Here is a 6,000-nt window from a genome sequence, read left to right on the forward strand (position 1 = left end):
TAGCTCTAGTAACATAATAGGTTTTCAATGAATACTTGCTTAATAAATAAATCTTATTATTTTAAAGCACTGTCGTTAGTAACATATTTTAACACTGACATATGTATACTTTAAAATCAAGGATAGAAAAATTGGTACTGTCACGTGGTAGGCAATCAATATCATAATTTTTCCCTAAATGACTTCTGCTTTATGACATGCTTAATTTTCTTCATTTAACATGCACCTCAATGTTATTAGTAAGAAGATAGTGCATAAAATAAAAGACAAAAGTGGACCCTCACTTTTAATAAATCCCCATCCTATTTGTGGGAATAGAGAGAAGATATGCATGGGAGACTGAGAACACTACTTTCTCCTCCATCTCCTTTCTCAAATTTTTCAAAAAATGGAGGAGAAAGTTATGATCTCGTCTCACTTGAAGAGGCTATGATTACTGCAATACCAATACCAAACACCACAAAATAATAAAATGATAGGCAAGAAAATCTCGTGACTAAGTTCAAAAATACAAACAAATTTTTAACAAACTGGATTCAATAATACATTATAAAGATCTTTCACCATGACCAAATGGTATTTATTCTAGAGATAAAAGGATGTTCAATATATGAAATAAAATAACATGATTGTACATAGACAAAATTAATGATAGAACTTATGTGATAATCTCAGTATACAGGAAAACATTTATGAGGACTCAACATCTGTTTGAATTAAAAACTCACAGTAAACTCATCACAGAAAAAACATACTTTAAAATAAAAGGAATATCCACAGTTTAATAGTGGATCATATTGGGGGTGGAGTTATAGTACAGTGGGAAGAGTACTTGCCTTGCATGCAGCTGACCTGGGTTTGATCCGAAGGGTCTGATAAAGTTCTTCCAAGCTCCTCCAGGAGTGATTCCTGAGGTAGTGCTAAGAGTAAATCTTGTGCACTTCCAGGTGTGGCCCTCAGAACACAAGCACTAAAACTAAAACTAAAATAGTGCATCATTTTGTAACTGGAATGGTGAACAAATCATATACTCAATAGCAAAAATATGAAAATTATTTTTCTGAGACTGAGTATGAGACAAGACTGTGCATTCTTATCACTATTACTAAACTCAATATTATAAATTCTAGCCAGATCAATTAGATCGAGAAAAAGACATAAAAGGAATCCAAATTGGAAGACTAAAACTGTCACAATTTTCAGATGACATAATATTAAAAACAGAAAACACAAAGCAAATAAATTAATTCACAAAAAAATAATAAAATATTATAGTGGTTTTAGGTTGTAAAACCAATACAACAAAATTGTTTTTATATACTAATAAAGAATGAGCAAAAAAGTTTTTAAAAATGTTCTAATCATCAATTTTTAATACCATAAGAAATCATGGGCTGAAGTGATAGCACAGTGGTAAGGCATTTGCCTTGCATGCAGCCAACCCAGGTTCCATTCCTCCACCCCTCTCAGAGAGCCCGGCAAGCTACAGAGAGTATCATGCCCGCACAGCAGAGCTTGGCAAGCTCCCTGTGGCATAATCGATATGCCAAAGACAGTAGCAAAAGTCTCACAATAGAGACGTTACTGGTGCACACTCGAGCAAATCAATGAGCAACAGGATGACAGTGACAGTGACATGACATAAGAAATCATAAAATATTAAGGAATAAATTTATTAAAGTAGTTGAAAGAAAGCCTCTTTAACAAATGGTGCTGGCATAACTGGACAGCCACATGCAAAAAAATAGGATTAGATCTCGACTAAACACCATGCACAAAAGTCAAATCAAAATAGATTAAAAACCTCAACATCAGACCACAATCCATTAGGTACATTGAAGACAAGGTTGGAAAACCCTCCACAATATTGAAGCTAAAGGTATCTTCAAAGATGACATGCTACTGACCAATCAAGTGGAAATAGAGATAAACAAATGGGACTATATAAAACTAAGAAGCTTCTGCTCCTCAAAAGATACAGTGACCAAAATACAAAGATAGTCTACAGAATTAAAAGGGATATTCACCTAATACCCATCTGATAAGGAGTTGATATCAAGGATATATAAGGCACTGGTTGAACTCTACAAGAAGAAAGCCTCCAACCCCATCAGAAAATAAGGCAATGAAATGAACAGAAACTTTCTGAAGGAAGAAATACGAATGGCCAAAAGACACATGAAAAAATGCTCTTCATCACTAATCATCAGGGAGATGCAGATCAAAACAACTATGAGATACCACTTCACACCACAAAGACTGTCCCACATACAAAAGAACAAAAGCAACTGGTGTTGGCATGGATGTGAGGAGAAAGAGACCCTCCTTCACTGTTGGTGGGAATGCCAACTGGTTCATCCCTTTGGGAAAACAGTGTTGATGCCTCTCAAAAAATTAGAAACTGCGCTCCCATTTGACCCAGCAATACCACTTCTGGTAATATATCCCGGAGAGGCAAATATGTATAGTTGAAATGACATCTGCACTAGTATGTTCATTGCAGCACTGTCTACAATAGTCAGAATCTGGAAAAAACCCAAGTGCCTGAGAACAGATGACTGGTTAAAAAAAAACTTTGGTACATCTACACAATGGAATACTATGAATCTGTTAGAAAAGATGAAGTCATGAACTTAGCATGTAAGTGGATAAACATGGAAAGTATCATACTAAGTGAAATGGGTCAGAAAGAGAGAGACAAACATAGAAAGATTGCACTCATCTGTGGAATATAAAGTAACAGAATAAGAGACTAATACCAAAGAAAGTAGAGATATGTACCAGGAGGTTTGCTCCACAGCTTGGAAGCCAGCCTCACATGCTGGGGGAAAAGGCAGCTCAGATAGAAAAGGGAACACTAAGTAAAGGGTGTTTGGAGGACCCACTCAGGATGGGAGATGCATGCTGAAGGTAGACTATAGATGGAACACGATGGCCACTCAATATCCTATTGCAAGTCACAAAACCCAAGAGGATAGATAGAACAAAAGGAAATTCTCTGCCACAGAGGCAGGGTAGGGTGTGGGGGGGGGCGGAGAGTAGGAGGGATACTGGGATCATTGGTGGTGAAAAATGGACACTGGTGGAGGGATGGGTACTCAAGCATTTTTTTTTGCTTTTTGAGTCACACCCAGTGATGCTCAGGGGTTATTCCTGGCTCTGCACTGAGGAATTACCCCTGGTGGTGCCTGGAGGACCATATGGGGTGCCAGGGATCGAACCTAGGTAGGCTGCGTGCAAGGAAAATGCCCTACCCACTGTGTTATCACTCCAGCCCCCTTGAGCATTGTATGACTGAAACACAAGCACAAAAATTTGTAAGTCTATAAATGTAACTCAGAGTGATTCACTAATAAAAATTTTTTTTAAATAAATAAAGTGGTTGAAAGACTTGTATACTGAAAACTATAAGAAATTGTTAAAAAAAAAACAGAACACAAAGAAATGGAAAAATATGCTACTATCATGAACTGGACAGGTAACCATTTACCTATAATAACTACAGATTCAATGCAATTCCCTATTATCATTCACTTGTATCACTTGTGTTACAAGTGCTCGAGCAGGCGCCAGTAATGTCTCCATTCATCCCTGTCACTAGTGTAGCCCAGTGGGATCTGCTCACTCCAGGAACAGGAAGAGCCTCAAACCATTCATTCAGGGTCTTGACAAAGAAGTCTGACCATCTTGTTGGTGGGCGGCCATGTGGTCTTTTGATGTCCCGTGGAATCCAGTAGGTAACAGCTCTAGTCCAGTTGTCGTCTCTGAATTGCATTATGTGTCTGGTCCATCTGATTTTTGATGCCTTGGCAAATGAAACAGCGTCCCTGATTCTTCTTCTTTTTTTTTAATTTTATTGAATCACCGTGAGATAGTTACAAGTTTTCATTTTTGAGTTACAATCACACAATGATCAACCATCCCTCCACCAGTGCATATTCTCCACTACCGATATCCCGGGTATACCCCCACTTTCCCACCTTCCCGCACCTCCATGGCAGACAATATTCTCCATACTCTCTCTCTACTTTTGGGCATTATGGCTTGCAACACAGACACTGAGAGGTCATCATGTTTGGTCCATTATCTACTTTCAGCACATGTCTCCCATCCTGACTGATTCCTTCAGCCATCATTTTCTGAGTAATCCCTTCTCTATTCCATCTGCCTTCTCCCCTCCACTCATGAAGCAGTCTTCCAGTGTCCCTGATTCTTGGTCGTTGACGAAGTTCAGACGTCTCACTTGAGTGAAACATGATACTCCAAACATAGCTCTTAGATTCCTCTTTGGGACACTCGAATAGTGTTCTCATCCTGTTTGTGTAGGGCCTAGGTCTCTGAGGCATATGTTAGTGCAGGATGATGGTGGAATCGAAAAGATGTATCTGGCGCCGGAAGTTCATTGTCCTCTTAACCACTTCTTCAACACTCTTGAAGGCATTTCATGCTTCTCACTTCCTCCTGTGCAGTTCTGGTGCCAAGTCATTCCTCATGTTGAGTTATCAACCCAGGTACACATAGCTGCTGCATTCAGAGATATTCATTCCATTGAGAGCAAATGGAATGTCAGGGACTACTTCATTTTTCATGAAAATTGTTTTGATGAGATTCAGCTGTAGTCTGACCTTTCCACACTCGCAGTTGAAGTCGGCCAGCATTTGTGCCAACTGGCTAATGTTTGGTGTTATTAGAATGATGTCATCAGCAAAGCAGAGGTGGTATAGTTGCCGAAAGTCTATCTTCACTCACATTCCTTCTCATTCCAGTTGTCACAAGCTACCCATGTCGTATTTGATATGCGAAAAACAGTAACAACAATGGGCCTCATCTGCCTGACACCAAAAGAGCCCCCAATATGACAGCATTAAGAAGGATGAGCAAGGAGAGACTGATAAAATGTCAGGGAAACTAGACTGCCAAAATGAAGAAACACTAAAATGACTGTACTTTCAATGCATGTACACTGGCATCGGAATCATCCATTGAGGACCTGATGGTGCAAGCACAGAGATCAAGTACGACATCAGTGGTCTGACCAAAACCAGAAGGCATCGATTACATCATGCCATTTTCAACACTGGAGAAGAACTGTTCCTTGGAACATGCGACAGCAAAGGCATAGGTGCTGTGGGTGTCCTTATCAACAGGAATTTGGCCATGAGCATTGATTCATTCGAATGCCTAACAACCCAAATCGGACAATTACATTTAGATAGATGTGGCTCACTGCCAGCAGTTTCTATCTCCTTTATCTACACACCAACATCCAACTATGATGGAGAAGAAATTGAGAAGTTCTACATAGAGCTGGAGAAGTTCTATAAAGAAGACCACACCTTCTACAAGATCATTGTCGGTGATTTAAATGACAAGATAGGACCAAGAAGATCGCCCAAAGAAGTCCACATTGGGATCCATGGCCTAGAATGGAACGAATAGGGTGAGAGACTGTCTGAGTTCATCATATGGACCAAGACCATCCATGATAACTCACAGTTCCAGAAGGCTGAATCTAAATGTTGGACATGGGAGTCTCCCAGTGGATCGTTCTACAACAAAATTGAACACATCATATTCAACTGAAGGTTTTGCCTGACTGATGTCGCTGTTGTCCCAAAATTCCAAACAGGATCGGACCACCGTCTCTTTCATGCAAAATTCTACTTCACAGAGTGGGAGAAAGGTCTGCAAAGTTTAAGTTTAAGAAGAGAACTCCCATGGGCTGGAGTGATAGCACAGCGGGTAGGGCGTTTGCCTTGCACGCGGCCAACCTGGGTTCGATTCCCAGCATCCCATATGGTCCCCGAGCACCTCCAGGGGTAATTCCTGAGTGCAGAGCCAGGGGTGACCCCTGTGCATTGCCAGGTGTGACCCAAAAAGCAAAAAATAAAAAAAAAGAAGAGAACTCCCAGAATGACCACAAATTGGGAGCTCTTTGGCACTATTGCAGCAATGTGGGAAGATGCTGTCATTGGCAACATCGATGAGGAATATGACTGA

The 6,000-nt window shown here is 40.0% G+C and overlaps 1 pseudogene; it reads left to right on the forward strand.

Moving 5' to 3' along the window:
* The first annotated feature begins 4,948 nt into the window (after nucleotides 1–4,948).
* LOC129405581 (craniofacial development protein 2-like) lies at nucleotides 4,949–6,000 on the forward strand (annotated as a pseudogene).

This window comes from Sorex araneus, chromosome 6 (assembly GCF_027595985.1).
Source record: "Sorex araneus isolate mSorAra2 chromosome 6, mSorAra2.pri, whole genome shotgun sequence".
Taxonomy (NCBI): domain Eukaryota; kingdom Metazoa; phylum Chordata; class Mammalia; order Eulipotyphla; family Soricidae; genus Sorex; species Sorex araneus.